We start from the raw sequence: 19229 nt of genomic DNA, 5'->3' as shown, positions 1-19229 counted from the left end.
AAGATACTGGAGGAGTTGAAGCTCCTTCAAGGTTGGGCAAGAGCTGATTGGAAGTTTTAAAAGCTGCAGTTTGAAGTTACAAACCTTTCGTTTCAGGCCCCCCACGGAACCTACCATGTATCTTCTTTCCTAGCATCTAATTACAAAGGCTATTTCACACTTGATGAATGTTCGATCGCAATCCAAATAGTTTGCAGAAAAATCCACATGCCTGAGGATTGCCCCCTGCTAAACTTGGAAGATGTTTGCTTCAGCGCTTTCTCCTTTACAACCTGTAATCTAATTGCTCCGGTAACGAAATAATTATTTGTGTCTTTGGCCTCAACGTATGTCACTTACTTTGTTTATATCATGAACTCAACGTTATTTATTAGAAGCAATTACTGTTTTCCTGTCCCATGCCCCCGTCCATTGCATACCTAATGTTTAACAAAGCAAACTGGCTCAAGCAAAGAGTGATGATGGTTGGGGTTTTAAAAAAATCACCGCTGAAATGCCATGGGCAAGTCCTGGGCTGGGGCGAATCGCTGTTATTCCTTGCGACCCAAGTTGCACGTGCTGAAGAGCTGCCCATAATATTTTGACAGTTAGCAGTGTGGCTAATGATGGAAATCCAAGAAATCCCGATAATACGGAAACGGTGATTTTCACGGTGAGGTTTCCTGCAGGCAGGCAGGGTTTTCTCCTCGGAGGGACTTTTGCCAAAGGCAAGAGCGCAGAATTAGACGCATCTTTCAGCTGAAAGCTGCTACATTTTGCTAAAAGCTACTTGGAGGGGCCTGGCTTTGCCCTGCGTCGTGCTGAACCCAGGTATCGGGGGGTGGCCCCAGCGGTGGCCATCTTGGCACCTACTCCACGGGGAGCCCCAGCGAGCTGAGGCTACACCGGGCTCCCACTGCTGCGGGACAGAGGGAGCAGCTCCCGGCAGCGGGTGCTCGGGGGACAAATAACGGTCACGGGTGTAAACATCCGGAGAGGACCTAAAACGGCCTCCTAAGAATCAAGATCTTTAGGCTCGTCACTGTGTAATTTCACCCAGAAAACCTGATGCTCGCTTATTAGTTTTGATGGACAATTGATCTGGTTCAAGGGGTTTATTTGACTAGAAGAGGAACGTGCTTTTTCGCAGGCTGATTGAGAAGCACGGGATGTGTGTGTATATATATATATATATATAATGCAGAAGGCTCGATGATTATACAACAAAAAGATGGGATCACCACCTGCCCACGTTCTTGTGATAAGCAGATGAAGAACGTCTGTCAAAACATTAATTCCCAAATCTATGGGGGCACCGCGGCATACAAATACAAATAAAGGCACGTCGGAGCGCGCTCCCGTTATCTCGCCCTCGGCCCAACGCCCTGGCGTGAGCCTTCGCCAGTCACATCAACGCGGGGCTCGGCGGGGATGGCCGTGCCAGCCCCCCCTCCCTGTCCCTGAAGATGTCAACGGCGTGGGCTCAGCCTGGTGGTCTTTATTCCGCACCCTCAAACATCAATTTAAACCCCCGGCTCGGCCTGGGGGGCGCGGGGGGGTGTTAGGACAAGGATTAAAATACTTGAGCGGGGCTGGGGATGACGGCGGGTACAAAGGGGTGAGTCCCCTCAGGACTTGGCGCTGCGCAGGGCCCCCCCTCGCCCAAGCCTGGGAGCGCTCCCGCCGGGGGGGGACGGTGAGGAGGGTGGAGCAAGGCCCCGCGGTGAGGCGCGGAAACCCCGCGGGCGCTCCGAGCGCGGGTGGCCGAACAAAGGCGGCCGCCGGCCCTACACCCCCCCCTCCCCTCATCGCCCCCAACCCAACCTCGGGCCGCCGCTGAGCGCAACAGGCGCCGCGCCCCGCGGAGCCCCTTCCGCGCCCCGCGGATGCTCCTGCCCCGCGGGGGTGCCCGGGGCGGCCCGGCCCGGTGTCCCCCCCCCCAGCGCCTCCCACCGCTTCCCCCCCCCCGCCCCTTCCTCGCTGCGTCTGTTTGTACTTTAGCTGATCCACTAATCCCCCGAGAGAGCCTATTTGTAGTGAAGGGTATCTATAGGGGGCGAGGCTGGTCCATGTGGGTTTGTGTCATTGGTTTGCAAGGAGAGACCCCGCCTATTGCCCAAAAAAAAAAAAAAAAAAAAAAAGCAAGAAAAAAAAAGGCAAAGAAAAAAAAAAAAAAAGCAGTGAGAGCCCCTACCTCTCCCTCCGCTCCCCCAGCGCGGCGAAGGGGGAGCGTCCGCTCCGCCCAGCGCCGCCCGGGCACTTTCCCCCTTTAAAAAAAAAAAAAAAAAAAATTGGAAAAAAAAAAAAAAAGAAGCGAGAAAAAAAGAAGAAAAAAGAGGGGAAAAAAATATAGAGGGGGGAGAAAAAAAAAAAGAACCAGCGACCCTTCTTCCCTCCCCCCCAAGTTGCAATTAGCATCCTCCCCGCTGCTGCTGGGCGCGGGGCTCCGCTGCCCCCGTCCGCTCCCGGCGCGGCGGCGGGCGGAGCAGGAGCGCGGAGGGAAAAGAAGAAGAGGGGGGGGGGGGGGGGGGGAAGGATTAAGTTGGTTTTTTTTTTTTTTGGTTTTTTTTTTGTGCGGTGTGCGAGCGGGTGGCGTTTTTAAGGTGGATCTCCGGCAGGCAGAGCCCGGCGGTGGCGGCTGCGGGAAGGGATGCGGCGCTGAGGAGCGCGGAGCGGGGCTGCCGGCGGCCGGGCCGAGCCGAGCCGAGCCGCGGCGGCCGGGAGCAGGTAAAGGGGCGGCGGCAGCAGCGCGGGGGCTGAGCTCCGCGGAGCGGAGGACAAGGGAAGGCGAGGACATCTTGGCTTCCATACCCCCCCCCCCCCCTCCCTCTCTACCCTCCCCGGGGCGAACCCGCGGTGAGGATGGAGGAGGAAAATCGGGGGATGTGGGGGGGGGGGGGGGTGATGGTGGTGGGAGGCGGCCGCGTAAGTTGCGCGGAGCGGCGGGGTGAAGTAGGAGCTCTTTTGTTGTGGCGGGCCCCGCATTGTTTACTTAGTGGCGAGAGCCGCCGACAACATCTGCCGGTGGATTAACGGGGCGGCGGCGGCTGGAAAGTTTGGGCGAGGGGCAACCCCGCTGCGCGGCGCGGCCACCAGCTCCGCGGTCCCCCGGCCGCCGCGGATGCGGCGGCCGGGGGACCGCGGAACTGGTGGCCGCGATCCGCGGGTCGCTTCGCCCCCCCCCCCCCCCCCGCCCCTCTATCGCCCAGGGTATATTAATTTTTTAAAAAATATTTTCTCATTTTTTATTGAAAAACAAAAATTTTGCCTTTAAAAAAAATTTTTAAATTTTATTTCGGCACTCGCCCGCAGTCACTTAGCAACTCTCCGGCTTAAAACCCGCGGAGGTGCGCGGTGCCGGCTGGCCGCAGGGCAGGGCGGTACGCGGGCCGCGCCTCGCTCCTTCCTTCCCGGAGCCGCTCCGCGGAGCTCAAAATACTCCATTCCCTCTATATTTATTTATCTTTTTCATTATTTTTTTTTTTTTCCGCGACTTGGATATTTTAAACCCACCCGACTTGGAAATTTTAAACCTTTCCCTTCTCTCCCTGGAGAGGAAAATCAGAGGGGTGCGTGACTAAAAAAAAAAAATAAATTAAACAATAAAAATAAAAATACCCCCCCCCAACTTGCCGAGGGGGAAATAATAGCCTTTTGTCCTGCCGAGGGACGTGCCCCTAAGGTAAATCCTTCGTGGGGCTCAGCTCTTGGTACTTTGCCGGGTCCCACGGCTCAGCCTGATGGTGCTGGGGAGGAGGGAAGTGGGAGATGGAGATCTCCAAAAGTAGTAGAAGTAATTTCTTCTTTCAGCTGCACTTCTCCGCTGCCTTTGAATTGCCTGCAATGAATGTACGTAGCTCTAATTGAAGTACTTTAATCATTCACACTTGATTAAGTATACCGTGACCAGAGGAGAGGAATACACACGGCTCCCCAGAACGGGAGGGATGGTATGACATTTTAATCCTGTGTTTTAAAAAACATTAGTGAAGCAGGAAAAACGATAGCCGGTGCCGGTGAGGTATAATGGACCGTTGTTTTCATACAGATGGTGGCTTACTGACGGGAATGAAATCGCAGTTATTGCAGATATTGGGGAGGGAGGGAGGAAGGAGGGGGGAAAAAAAAAAAAAAAAAAAAAAAAAAAAGCACGTACTTTTCAGTTTGTTTAAGCAGAGTGAAGAAAATAATGATAGACGAGATGCCTGGTGACAAAATGCTTTTGTTCCTGTTTCCATCAGTGCATAAGGGCGCCGACCTGCTTTAGCATTCTTTAAAGGTCTCTTTACCAAGGAAAATTGAAGACGGTCTCATTATAGGAGAGTGTGTTCAGAATACTATGAGGTATTTATGAATTCAAAGGTGATTGTTGAATCGCAGACATTTCAATTACGCATCCTGTAGTAAAAAAAAAAAAAAAAAAAAAAAAATTACTTGTGGCGATGTGTTCTGTAATCTGTTATTACCATAAAGCTGATTTGTGCTCGAGCTCCGGAGCTGGCCGAGGGAATGGGTTCGTCCACGGGGCTCGAATCTTAAACAAAGATTTGTATTCTTCGCCTCACAAAACTTTCTGCTGCAGGGGCAGCCCGAAGTTCCTGTAAAAGCGATTGTTTGGGAAACGCCAGCTATCGTCAGTATTTTTCTGGAAAATGTGGCGTTGTAGATGCAGGGCGGTATTTTTAGAAAGAAGCCTTTTTATTTTTGGACCCGTTTGGGAAACCCACCTGTTAGTCATTAGCGGGGAGCAGGGACAGAGGTTGGCTTTCATCATTAGCAAACACGGGCGCATCTGGGGGCTGCGGGCGGTTACTCACTTCATCCCAGCTCTTCCAGTCATGGACAATCAAAGTATTTTTCCCTTTAAAAGTCATAGCCAAGTATTTCTAAAAGTGAATAGAAGATCAGGTAGTTTAGTCAGAAGAGTGAAACACTCCTGTGTTTTGAAATGCAAATTGCAGGAGCAGTTTGACTTTTCATTTTTCCCCTAGAATTTCACACCGAGATGCTTCCTCAGGCCGGAGTTTTATTGTTAACTTTATAGCGTACAAATTGTGGGTGATGTTTTCTTGCGGTCACCTTCCCCTGGTTTTAAGGTAGTTTTCCCATGTGGGATCCCCGAGATTTGGCTGGACGGGACGGCTCGGGGGTGGGATGCCCCACAGCCCCGTGTGCTGACAGCTCCCTCTTACCCGGACCCGCTTTTCGAGGGCAAAGCTGTGCCCTTTTCCACTCGAGCTTTGCCTAGATGGAAAAACGTTCAGAGGAAATTCCCTGTAGCAAAAGCTGTAGCACAGTCATCTTTAACGCCGTTGTTTCAGTACAGGGACTTGTTGCTGGGGTCCAGTGATAATTTTCCTCGTATCAGGGGAAAAAAATCAGCCTCAAAGTATGAGGTCCCAGGCGGGAGTTGGAAGTAACGTACCGAAACCTTTGGCCAGGAAGGTCGATTTATCCGTCAGGCTGGCTGCAGTTCAATTAAAACTTCTTCAGCCCAGCTGACTCTGGTAAGAATATGTACTTTACTGAAAAAAAAAAACCTGAATCTGGGTTTGCCCAAAGGTAGGTTAATTTTCACTGGGTTTTGCGTGCTGTTTACTAGCTGTGGGAATTGAAAGTGACTTTGTGTTGAAGCAGAAGAAATGGAAAAGCTTCTCTAAACGCAGCACTGGCAACTTGCGAGTGTTTTGTTAAAATCTGGTGGATGATGCTGTCTCTTAAAATCTGATAGGTGTCATATTTACTCCTCACATCACATCTAGCATGTATTACTTTCTTTGCTTAATATTCTACTTGTAGTAAGTTAAAGAAGTGGAGAGTGGAGCTGCTGGTGAGGAGCTCTTCAAACTGGGGTGATTACACCTGTCCTAGAAATTCGGGATTTTTCAGAGTACAGGGACCTCTCACCCCCAGCGGTTTCCCTCTCCATCAGATCTGGTTGCAGCTTCGTCCCCCGGTAAAATCACACCTTTGTGTGTGTGTGGTTATTCCACAGAGCTTGAGAGTAGCGCCCTGAGCCAGTCTCCTGGCTCTTGGGATCTGGATACAACAGGGAGTAAGGAAACAAGATACGGATCTTAATAATTTTTATACTTGTTCTCCCGCTCTAATAAGAATTACAATTTTGTCATAAGAAGGATAAAGCCCTGAAATGTCTTTTATTCCCTCAGCACAGCCCGCTTAACTCCTAAAATGAAAATTACTCTTGCGCTAAAGATATTTAGGTGATAGGCTCTGCCAGGAGGAATGGTGTCAGGGCTCACAGGCGCGCAAGGACCAGGCAGGGTGCTTGTCGCAGGGTTCCTCTTGCAGGGAACGCTGAAACTTTGGAGGGGAGGTTTTGGCAAGTCACCTCCAGTTTCGCTCTTGACTGGGACAACACAAACATTTTAGCCAGGAATTGGTGTTTTCTCCACCGCTGTATGTGATGCTGAAAGATGTGACCCCAAAATGTCCTTTGTCACGCCCTGGTACGCTTGGGCCAACTCTCATTCCTTCTCCCATGTTCCCGTGTCTCGTTTTTTTTGTTCCTTTGTTTTTTTGTTCCTTCTCCTTTGCCAGAGGAAATAAAATAAAGATAAGTTTTAGGTGGAAGGATGAAAAGTGCTGTGACTGCCCTTTGCTCCAGCGAGGGCATGGAAACCAAACCTTGTTATGCCCTGCATGTCTTCTGCTCAGCCCCATCGTGGTGGGGAGCCTGGGATCTTTGGCATCTTACAGAGTACCAGGAAGGCACCAGATCACATTTTCTGTGAAGTCAGCAGGAGTTTTTGGTGACAGAACACTGAAGAATCAGTTGTTATTTTTTAGTTCTACAACAACCGATGATGCTTTATGAGTGTGCGCTCCCCTTTCCTTCACCCTGAGCTCTGATGATTTCTTAGGAAACAGGAATTGTTTTCACCAGAATAAACATTTTAAAATTCTTTTGTGTTTATCCTCTCCGAGGGGGTGATGCAGGTGGGATGTCACATTCAGGAAACATGATGGTGAGGTTGCAAAGAGAAAGATGAAGACTTCTTGTTCAGAAAAGATGTACTGGACTGTTGAGAAACAGAAATACATTTTTTCATGTTTATCTTCAAGGTGAGAGGGGCCTGAGACCAGATTTGCTCCAATCTCCCCTAGATTTGATGCCCTACTTGAACTGTCTTTGTTGAGACTGCGAGCTAATTGCTGCTGCATGGCCTTTGGGGTTTGCTTTGATCAGTTGGGTTTGTTGGACTTGATCTGGTGAGGGGGGAACATGGTGGTGCTGCATGGGGAGATCTTGGTGGTCCTGCTGGAAAAGTTATTGGTGGTTTTTTGCTCTCTAATGATTTTTTAGTACCTGGGTAATATTATTTGTAATGTCCATGGGATTGTCATGGCTGAGGGAACTGGGGGGGTTCAGTCTGGAGCAGAGGAGGCTGAGGGGAGACCTCCTGGCCCTCTGCAACTCCCTGCCAGGAGGGGGCAGAGAGGGGGGATGAGTCTCTGGAGCCAAGGAGCCAGCGCCAGGCCCCGAGGGAATGGCCTCAAGCTGCCCAGGGCAGGGTCAGGCTGGCTCTGAGGAAGGATTTCTGTGCAGAAGGGGCTGTTGGGCGTTGGAATGGGCTGCCCAGGGCAGGGGGGAGTCCCCGGGATCCCTGGAGGGGTTGAAGAGTCGGGCTGAGCCAGCGCTGAGGGATCTGGGGGAGCTGGGAACGGTCAGGGGGAGGGTCATGGTTGGGCTGGAGGAGCTGCAAGGGCTTTTCCAGCCGAGATGATTCTGGGATTAGCTGGAATAGTTGGAGGAAAAAAATGTGTGGTGGAACCAGAGAGTCCTAATCATTAGTGCTGACTTCAGTGGACTCATCAACCCCTCACGGAGGTCGTCAGTGTGGGGTTCCCAACTTCTGGGATTTTTATGGAGTTTTTAGCCCATCCTGGAATTCCAGCCAGGAGCAGAGCCTGCTCCGGGGGATGCCAGAGGCTCATGTTTTTGTCAGGGCAGGACAGCCCTGGGATGCCATCACCTTTCAGGGTCCCCCTGCTCCTCAGCTGATGGGAGCTGGGTGCACTTGCATTCCACCATTCTTTTGGATAATTCAGCCCTGTTTTTCAAATACATGGTCTTCTGCGTGGATCAACATACCATCTTGATAGGCATCTCTAAAGTCTCATCTGTTGTAGGACTTTACAGTAAAATGCAGATAAAACCCAAGTTACTCAAATACACCAGTAGTAGCTTTTAATTATTAATGACTTGTTCCTCCAACCTTCTCTGGCAGTAATTTCATGTATCCTTTAAGCCAATAAAAACTAGTGGTCCTGCTGAAAGTAACCGCCCTGCTTGCTTCTGGGTGTCTACCCATCCCTCCTGCCAGAAGTAGGTTTTCTATGGTTAAAGCAACCTGCTTGGTTGAATTTTGGGCTTTGCTTCACCCAGGTCTTCTCCCTAATCCCCACCAGTGGTCTGACCTGCATGAGATTAGGAAGGACCTTTGCCACCACGATGGCCAAATCAAGGTTGACCCAATCACATCCTTCTTCGGACCCAGGTGTAGAAGGCACAGGGTACCTTGGCCCTGAGTCTTTTGCAGAGGTGCTGGTAGGAACCTCACTGAACTGATTTTTCACACGAGGGCCGCCACAGTTGCTCCCATGTACGTTAACTTGTGTAATGTTGTCAAACACTCAGCCACTATTTCTTTGCAACAACGCATACCAATTATTACTTAAATAGACCCCCGAAGCACAGTGCAGAGGGAGAATGTGTGGATTAGAGACATAATATTTACAAGGAGCCAAGTCTTTAATGAGACCAGGAATAATGCAGATGGATTCTCTGTTGCTAAATATAACAGATATGTAATGGATGCTGCCTATCACTTTTTTTTTTTTAGCGACCCGTTTGCTTTGGAAAAAAAAGTAGCTTCTGTGCTGAGGAGGTTGGCACAAAATTGTAGGATATCCCAAAATTAGCTTGGCTTTTGGTTATTATTTTAATAACTATAATGTATGGCTCTGCAAGTATAGGTGACCCTGGTCAGGAGTATGATTGAGGCCCTTGGAAATGCTGGTGGACTTTGGGAAGAGCGATGGGTGTACAAGGCGTGCGGGATCGGCCCTGAATGAGGTGGAAGGAAGAGATGGAAATCCATTTGTTTCCACGCAGCTGATGTGCTGATGGAGCTGATAACATCATCGTTAGGGCAGAAAATAAACAAACCCAACAGCTGATCGCACAGCTGGCTCCTGCACAGACGGTGGATGTCGCGCTGTGGGGTGTGATGAGCTCTGCAGGTCCTCGGCCTGCCTTTATGGGTATTCTGGTTTATATTTAGGAGAAGTTGCCGCAACAGGATCACTCCTTTCTCCGTAAACAATTCCCTTTTGGCCCTATTTGTACCTGCTGGTGAGAGCACGGCAGCAGTGCTGCCATCGAGGGGGTCCCTTGTCTTTCCTGCGTCTTTTCTGTTCCAGCATCCCAGGCGTGAGTGCGCACGTCCACATACGAACCTGGCTGAGGCTTCCCCGAGGTGGGAGGTCTCTGTGGCCACCTCACTCACCTACCGGTGATGGACTAGGAATGCTTTAGACGTGAGGAGCTTGTAGTTTATGTTCCAGATAGTTTTTAATTAAAAATTCGCTTTCTGCAGGTCTGTTTGAATACTACATCTTGGCTTTCCTCATCAACTCTCATCCTTGCTTTTATCAGCATACCCTTTAGTTTTATGACAATATATATGTGGGGAGGGGGGGAACATCCTTTGTGTTAACTGGAGGGAAAACCCTGTAAATTCCCTGTTAAAAATGTGCTCGGTCAAATGTGAGATCGTAGTGGTACCTGTAGAGCTGTCATAAAGCGTTGACTTTTTTTATTATTTTTATACTGAAAACCAGGTTCTGTGTGAGAGGGGATGTTGGAAGAAATCAGGAGTTTAAGCAAAGTAATTAGGCTAAATACTAGATGTTACATTTAAAAGTTGAACTACTTGAGCTTTGCTGTGATTAGTTGCGGATGAAATTAATTTCAATTCAACATATGGAAAAAAAAAAAAACTTTTCATCAGCTTTCATGATCTTGCAGTTCTCTGAAGTTTCACGATCCCGCAGCGCAAGCTCGTGTAGGTTTTATATTTGCCACTTGTCTGAGCTCTTTTCATACAAAAATGGTACCATGCAACACTTAAGCCTAGAATTAGAGTATCCAGAAGTTTAGTGCTGGAATACCTATGCTAACATCAGCCTTTGCCCTTTCCTAATAACAACAGAGTTTTTCAGATGAAACACCTATTTTCCGTTCCTTTTTATACACTGTAATATTCCCAGGTGAAGTGCCAGGATGACATATTTTTCCCCTCTGCAGTGTTTGAGGAGCAGAAAGCGTGTATCTGTATCTCTGTATCTGGACAACAAAAGTTGTGAGTATTAGAAAGAAGCAGCATAGACAGATTTGGGGAGACGAAGTGCAATTTTAGTTTTGTCTAGCCAAAAGTTTGACATATTTCTTGAATTTGTGCTTTCTTGGAGGTGACCCAACTTCACTAAATACTAGTTCCAGCCTTGCTTGGAGTATGAAATCTCACTCTTGTTTAGCCCCAGGCAGTGAGGTCGCAGCCAGTGATTTTTGTTGCGGTTGTTTCTGAAAAAATTTTAGTTGACTGATGTAGCAGGAGGAAGAATCTGGCCAAGTGGGTCTCCACTTGCCTCTTTCACCTTCAGCCATCGCCCTTCCAGTCCATGCTCCAGGCTGTTTAAGGTGCTGGATGCCAAAATGGGGTGCACAGCCCTTACGATTTGGTCAGTGTTGCATGTCCGAGCGCCCTAGAGGGGAATTGATAGCAGAGAATAGAAATCAGAGCTTGAAGAAGGAAGCACAAGGATGCAGAGAGAAGCTGTGGCTGGTAGTGATGAGAACAACCAACAGTTTCTGTGAAATATTAGAAATAAAACTAGGTAGTAGTAGAAAAGAAAAATGTTACACTCTTGGGGAGGGGAGTAATGATATGTGTAGAGTTCTGTTACGACAGTGGTATAAGTGAATGTTAAACAGCAACTGCCTTAGTGAGACATTTGTGCATCAGCCCCAGTGTCTCTCATCAAAGAGGTTTACAAGAGTAAACTGAGTCAGTAATGCATATTTTTACTGAATCTTGGAGTACTGGAGGGTTCCCTGTGAACTGTAGCAGTGCTGATGTTGTATTAGTACAGAAAAGCAGGAGATGTGCCAGGCTGAGTTACACAGACCCGTCAGCTTAATGCAAGTCCTGGGCAAAGGATTCGAGTCACACTGGTAGGGGACTTGTTTAACAAAGGAGGGAAGGATGGCGATGCACTCCTCTCCATCAGCATGAGTTTAGGGGCACCCCATCCTTCCAAGCTAACTTTTTCTGTTTAAAGAGCTCCATGATGTGATTGATAAAGGCAACTGCAAGGATTTTTATTTACTTAAAATTCAGCAAGAAACGCAGCTTGGTGCAGCACCGCTGTTTTGGCTGGGGATGCACAAAAGAGTGACTGGCTGAGACCCAGAAAAGTGTCAGTTCTTAAAATACAGTTGTAAAATTGGAAATAATTTCCAAACATCCATTTCTAGCAGCCTGTCTGAGCGCTCATTTCTGTCCTTACGCTGCTTAACGTGTTTGTGAGCAACCCGTGATAAGGCAGAGTCACTGTAGCTAAAGCTTGAAATGTCACTAAGATTGGGAGAGTGGTAAATAATGGAAAGGAGTGACCTCTGGTAAAAGCAATTTGTATTGCTTGGATACAAGCAGGTAATATTTCTCCACTGGCCAACTGTAAATTTCTCTATCGAAGAGCAAACAACGCAGGCCGTACCTCCAGGATGCTGTCTGGAGGAATCGTGTCTTTATAGAGGAGCAAGGAGTCACAAGCGAGCGGCGCTAATATGATATTATGGCCAAAGGTCTTGTGTGCTCCTTGCCTGCGCTGACAGGTGGCTGCCAGGCTGGAGGAGGGACATGGCAGACACCGAGTCCCTGGCACCAGTCGAGGAGGGGCTGCAGGAACGCTGACGGAGTCAGGAAGGGATGCAGGGGAGGGGTCCAGGACCTCCATCTGCTTGACTTAACGGGGAGAGTGTTGGAAGGTAAATTGATTAAGGCAATTAGTGTTGTCATGGGGAAAATAAATTGAATAATAAAGAGCTCTTGGGTCTAGCAAGCAGAGTTTTAACAAGACCTGATAGCTGGCAGGTGGAGCCAGGGAAAAGGTAGAGCTAAGGTCACAGAATCCCAGAATCATCTCGGCTGGAAAAGCCCTTGCAGCTCCTCCAGCCCAACCATGACCCTCCCCCTGACCGTTCCCCACTCCCCCAGATCCCTCAGCGCTGGCTCAGCCCGACTCTTCAACCCCTCCAGGGATCCCGGGGACTCCCCCCTGCCCTGGGCAGCCCATTCCAACGCCCAACAGCCCCTTCTGCACAGAAATCCTTCCTCAGAGCCAGCCTGACCCTGCCCTGGGCAGCTTGAGGCCATTCCCTCGGGGCCTGGCGCTGGCTCCTTGGCTCCAGAGACTCATCCCCCTCTCTGCCCCCTCCTGGCAGGGAGTTAAAAGCAGTTAAAGTCTCAGCACCGTTGATGGTGGAAGAGCCTGCTGAAGGTGCTGAGGGTTTCTCCACCTTTGGAAACGCTGAATTCAGGGCTGTTTGTTCATTGGAGTGAACGACGCTCGAGCAGGGATTAATTTAGGTAAGTTAGCATGCAGCGTGTCAGGCTGGAAAATGACAGTGGTCTCTTCTGACCTCAAAATCCATGAAAGCCCATCGTGTAAATGAGAGTGTCCAGATGTTTGCAGATCCCAAGCATTGCGGATTTTCTTCAAGAGGATGACTTGCAGAGAGGAGACCTGCCTCTGAAGGCAGAGATTGCAGGATGTGACCTTTAGTGCTCAGGAAAGATCGTAGGTTCCATTTCCCATGGTTTCCCTAAAAAATTTCTATCTATCACAGGGATGAGTTACCTCCAGTGTCAACACCAGGTACTTAGCACTAGGCAAAAAGTTAGCAGGGGCCAGCTCAGCTCATGTTATGGCTAATGCCTGGGTTAGATGGGACCCAGACATTAATTTGGGTGCAGGAAGGAAATGAGGGAGGATTACTTTATTTTTGATAGTCATATTCTTTACCTAATTGTGCAGAATTTATTCAAGCTTCGCGTCAGCTCTTAGTGGCCACGGGACATCAGAAATAACTGCAACCCTGGCGGAAATCTTCTGAGCAGAATAATACGGACAGGAGTGCAAACTGATCAAAACAGGTCAAACCCGGATTTAAAAATTAATTACACGCTGCTAGTGTCATGGTTGGAACAAACCCAATGTGTTTGTGTGCAAATGTTGTTTTTTTTTTATTTTGAAGCGAGAATGTGCAGCTGGATATCTGCAGATTTATTCTGCATTTAGGTGAGTTTGCAGATCGGTCTGTCCATCTCATCCACCATTCATGGATGAGGGTTGTGGGACTGCCGGGCTCCGCTCCGTGTTGTGCTTGGGTATGCAGGAACTGGTGTGGCAGGAATGTTCCGATCCCCTCTGTGTGTGTGTGTATATTTATATATATATTTTTATATATATATATATATATGTATGTATCTGCTGGATTTACACTGCCTTTTTAGGTCTAGAAATTGAATATGTTACAAGCCTGGTTGCAAAGAAAATAAGAAGCACATGAAAACGTTAGGCAGTGCGTGGCGATGTTTAATGGTTTATTTGGGCACTCGAGGTCTCTATGTGCTGGCTGATCTCTGGGAACGAAACTGGAGCAAAATAGGAATTTGTTGAAGCAATTAAAAGCAGGACAGTAAGACAGGCTCACATGGTGGCACAGCTTGGGCTAATGCTGTGAATTAAGGACATTTAGATGTTTGGCTTTGTATGATTTAGCTTAAACAAACAAACATCGCATTAATCTCATTACTCAAGCAAATGAAATAAACCTTTAAGGCACTTAAAACATGCTGATATTAGTTAGCTGTCAGACCAGAGAGACCCGTTTCTACACAACACATCTACTCCTGCGCCTAACATTACTCACGTGTGTAAACGCTCGCAGGACGCGGAGTTACTCTGGGGGTGGTGATGGAGCTGGTGGGGCTGGATGTGAATTTAGTGGGAATGATGATTGCAATGGGAATTGCATCGGCCTGGCCAGGGAGCCTGGGGACAAAAGGGCGAGAGGTGTTTTCTGTTGAGTGCCAGGCACTGTTGGCCGTGTTGGCACTAAACATTCATGTCTCTGCATTGCTTCGTTATCCTTCCGCTGTAAAAGATGTGACTGCAAAGGTCCTTGTGGGGTATGTAATAAAACCCCCTGAAGTTGTCATTAAAAGCAACGTATTCCTATGTACCGTGTCCTTGCATCGCTCTGGTGGTGTAATGAATGTGACAAACCTAAGCCTGGAGAGGTTGGTGATTTTTTTTTTTTTTTTTTAGTGTCCTGCACATTGTACTTTCTTTAAAGGAAAACTTGTTATTAATTTCGACGTGTTAGGCTAGCCCAGGAATTTTCTGTTGTCTTTCAGGTGCATTTGTTTGGGCTTTGGTTAGGCAAAGAAATGACTGAATGACGTGTCATGTTTGTAAAATCAAGAGTACCTAGCTATTTTCATACAGATCTCTTAATAGAGATTAAACACAAAATAAAGCAGAATGCATCAACAGTGATATTCCCATAAGCAATATTGTAACTTGTATGCAGTGTAATTATATTTTGTACACTTGCCAATTAAGCAGTTATGCTTTAGAGAAAAATTACTTTCAAGAGATGGAAGAAAAGTATCACAGTAAATCAAATAAAATATACATGTGTTAGAGGGTTTTGTGTATGCAGCTGAAATTTTAAAATTTCCTGCTGTGTTCAGGTTGCAGTATGCCTAACGATGCTCTGTGTCCTCCAGCTTTTTTGGGACTGGAAAATAGCAGATAGGAAAAAAAGGCGTGAAAAATATGTTGTTTCCTGGGATAGCTGTGTGCCACGTGAAGCTGAGCTGCTCAGGCTCTCCTGCTCTCCATCGCTGCTCCTGCCCAGCTCCTGCTCCGTGGTAGGAGAAGGTCAGGTCTGTGCTGGTCAGGTCTGTGCACCCCCAAGTTGGGTCCGTGCACCCCCAGAGTGTGGGGTGGCCACCCCGCAGCTCGCAGCTGCAGTCCCACATTCCCTGGCGCATCTTCTCTTTCCCTGTTTTGCTGGCTGGTGCATTGGAAAGGGGCACTCAGAAGCACGTGTGTTGGGCTGGGGCTGGTTTTATTCTGTTTTCAAACAGTTTTGCTCTTGCTGTTCTCAGGGCAATCACCTTCTCACTCCCCCTCGCTGTGGCAGCCCACAGCACGATGGTGTGGGACCGTGCTGAGCCTTATTTGTGATTAAAAATCTCAGACTAACCCTCTTCCAACAATTCATGACTTTCGTTTCTTCACTCTGTTGACAGGGATGTCACCCGCCGCACCGGGAGTACAAAACGCCCCCATTTTGTTAACAAATTGATGTTTGCTTGACATTTCAGTGACCATCCTTTGGGGTCTGGGGTACCTTCAGCGGTTAGACCTGCTCTGAGGAGTTGTGCAGAGCAGTCGCTGAAGAGATCATTTCCTTAAACCTAAGGGAACACGAGTCTCACCTTCCTCTCGGTACAGGTGTTTGTCCACACGGGGCCAGGGCAGGCACCTGATACCTGGCCTTGCGCAGGTGAGCGGTGCTGTGTTCGTGCGTCCCAAGCCAGAACCTGAGTACCTAAAACAACTTGGGTGGAAGCGTACCCAGAAATGGAGGATTTCCAGGCTGGGCTTCCTGGGAATTACAGGGAACTTTGTAAAGTAATGAGGAAGTTACCGAAGTGCTGTTATTTGCTGAACAGGCACGGTATCAGTTCAGTACCTGGTCAGTTCTCTTTCCTAATGTAAACTCAGTGCAAGGTGAGTGCTAAAGAGTTTAAACTGCTGATAGAAGTGATACAAGATGGTTTTTTAATCATACTATAAAACCTTTATTCAAGGATTTCAAAACATTCTGTGGAGCAGAGGTGAGTTAAATGAGCTGGCCAAGACCATGCTGTGTGTCTGAAACAGGGAGGGGGGAGCCCCGTGGCTTTTGCTCCCCATCAGCCGTGAGAGTCTCTGCTCATATAGGATCTCTTCTGTTTGTTCTTTTTTTTCCTCTCTAAATCACTACAGGTATGTTTTCATCAGTAACTCACAGTGCTACTTGAAAATTCACTTTCTATCATACAGAATTAGGAATCTCTCACATTAAATGTCTCAGACAGATACAGTGAAGTAGGAAAACAACCCCCAGAAAACTCAAGATAAGGTCTGCTGGGAGGAAGGTGCTGCAGAAGGCTTTCCCCTGTGTTGTGGCCAGTGGCCTGGTGGCCATCCCTGCCTTGCTATAAGCCGAGGGACACGTCTGACCTCCCCTTCAGATGGGGTGTAGAAACAATGTCTCCTCAAGCCGTAGCCAGTACGTGTGTAGTGGAGGGGAGGAATTACTCAGCAATGAATTGATGGTGGTCCTCATTGAAGGATACATCAGTGTTTTCAGTATAATCCTCTTTTATCTTAAGGGTTTAACCAGCTCAGAGCGTGTTTAAAAAAAATAACAACCATCCAAAAAACCCCTTCCAAGTGGCTCTGACGTCCTTTCCTGAACTCTCTAATAAAAAAACCAGTCACATAAATCAGATTAAGAAAGAATCTGAGCTAACCAGGTGTTTGCTTTTGAGGTGTGGCTGCGTTTGTGAGGCACAGGGCTGGCAAGCGATGGCGCTGCCAGGGCTGTGAGAGCGGGAGCTCCACTCGACACACCGGGCTTATGCACCTGCAGCCTTTGAAATAAAATGTTTGCCATCTAAACCGCTGATGTTTTCAATGTTCATGTCTGAGGGTGCCTGGCATGGTTTATTGTTTCAGTGTTACAAGTCTACACGCTTTCAAAGACTTGCAGAAGGTGCTTGTGTGTAAAAGCTTGTGATGGGAGTTTAGTTTGAAGATGACAAAATGGTAACATAAAAAACCTTAAAATAAGCATGCCGTAGAATAGGGTTACCAGCTGCCCTCTGTCTCCATTTTCCTGCACCCTGGCTTGCAGCATCACCTTCCTGTGCAGGTTGTACCAGCTTCTGCCTTCCCCAGCTGTGCTCTGGGGAGGATGAGGATGCTCTCGGGCAGGCTGCCGCTCGCCCGCTGCGATTCCATGCCCTGTCTCCGGTGCCGGCAGCAAGTCTCTTACCTTTCTGCTTCTGACGCCGTCCCTTTGCTGTGTCTCACAGTACAAAGTGCTGGATGCAAATTGACTGCAGGGTTGTGTTTGTTTTTTTTTTTCCCCTCAAGTCCTGTACGTTTGGATCCTCAGGAGGCTGGCAGCCGAGGCAAATTTATTTCTGTCGGTTTATTTTTAGCCTGATGCCTCTGGCCCTGATGTTGACGCTGGCCATCACTTTGCGATCCGATGATGTGGAGTGGGGTAACACAGCGAGTCCGTGTCTGTGGGGGGGTTTATTTCTCCGGGGCATTTACCTTGCTCATCCCCGACGTGCCCACATCAGGGGGTAGGAGCACTAAGCTCTGTCCCTGCACACAGCAAGCAGGAGGTGTTTGGAAGTGATGAGGATTAATTATGGGACACAAACAGCAAATTTACGGAGGGTAAAATAAATGTTCACCCCATGTGTCCTGTGTGGGTGCATTTTGCAAAGTGTTTCTTGCCTTTTTTACTGACTCTGTCACAAGATTTATTTGTAATGGCTTTATTTGTAGCTGCAATGATTCCAGCAACTTGGGGGAATTGTCCCAGTGTTAAACTCATCTTTTTTTGAGATGGTGCACTTCATTGCCTTAAAAATTATACTGTGAATCATACTAATATAAAGTGAGTCTAAATTAGATTTGGCATCACTTTTTTCCACCAACCTAGCACTAGTGTGCCTTCCGCTCAAGATGCAGGACTTTGGTTGAGTTGAAGAGCTCCTTGTCATACCTTGGGTTTATCAGTGCCTCATAACCTTTCCTCCCCTCCCTCCTGCCAGCCTGACCCTCTCTGCTAATTTTAATCTGAGAAAAAGTAAGCCAAGGTATGTTCTGAGTATAAGGAGATGATTATCACAATGGAATAATTACATTTTGGTACTTGATTTGATTTGTTAGCTGGAAGATTAGTCTGAAAGCAGAGAAGAAAATGAATGCATTGTTGACTGCAGGAAGTTATTTATGAGTTTTTACTTATGTTTAAAGGAATTCCCCCTGTGACTTAAGTAGTGGTGCGATTTATGGCCTTTCACATTGGATAGCTGAATAAATAAATAGAATAGAGACAGGAAGAATAAAAAGAAATGGTACCAGGTTTTGTGGGTGTAAAGTTTCTGTTGTGGAATGCAGGAAGTGATGGCTTTCAAAAACTCAACCAGACGAATCAACAAAAATAATGCATTCATTGCATTGGAAAAAAAACCATGATCCCAGTGCGTTTTGCATTATGTTATGGCAAGAGAAATGCTTATATATTCACACTCTCTGTATAGGGTTTGTGTTCTGTTTCTGTAATTTTTCTATAGCGATCTTCTATAGCAATATTCCTTCCATGGCTGCTGCTTCTACTCCTGCTTCCACAAATCAAGCAAAAAACATAATTCAGGAGAGAGAAATGGTGTCTCTGCTGGACATCTAACATTGGAGCTGCTGGTGCTGTTAAGTGTGGTGGCACTGTGGCAGATGGAGGAGGATGTGGGTCTGCTGGACACAGGTTGGGAAACAAGAAGGGAAGGAGTTTCTTGGAGGTGGTGGGGACAAGTTTGGACAGGACTGATCCTGCAGAGGGGACTTTGCAACCATCTTGGAAAACTCCTGTGTGGAAACAACTGAGAAGCCAGTCTGAGTGGAGTTAGCGTGTCTTCTGCTGCTGACGTAAGAGGGCATGAGCTTGGCATGGCCCTTCTGTGGGGTGGCCTCCTGAGATGTGCCTGTGTCCCTGGGTTGCTCACGCGACAGAGTTGCTAAATCCCTGTCGTCCAGAAGCAGGCTCTTAGCACCAGCCGTGCATTATCACTTGACTATTAAATCTTGTCACTCCGTACTTGGCATTTCCACGTCATGTCCTGGGTCAGCAGAGTGTAGTAAACTGGAAATAAAAGCAAACCTCCTGCTCTGGCCCTGGAAAATGTCAGTGACGAGTGCACTGATTCTGTCAGAGGAAATCAGGGATGCCCCTGCACGTTGGAACGGCGGCAAGGGGCCAGGCTCTGCTCTCTGTCACACTGCTGTAGTGATGCTGATTT

The 19229-nt window shown here is 47.9% G+C and overlaps 1 protein-coding gene across 1 annotated transcript in view; it reads left to right on the top strand.

The window, feature by feature from the left end:
* Positions 1-2570: 2570 nt before the first annotated feature.
* CTBP2 (C-terminal binding protein 2) overlaps positions 2571-19229 on the top strand; it is a 142943-nt gene continuing 126284 nt past the window's right edge. The window contains exon 1 of the mRNA XM_074907937.1: positions 2571-2706. The gene's annotated coding sequence lies outside the window, so the exon portion shown is untranslated. The remainder of the gene's footprint in view (positions 2707-19229) is intronic.

This window comes from Athene noctua, chromosome 5 (genome assembly GCF_965140245.1).
Source record: "Athene noctua chromosome 5, bAthNoc1.hap1.1, whole genome shotgun sequence".
Lineage (NCBI taxonomy): Eukaryota > Metazoa > Chordata > Aves > Strigiformes > Strigidae > Athene > Athene noctua.
Note: the sequence above shows the minus strand (reverse complement) of the source record. Positions and strands in the feature narration are given on the sequence as shown.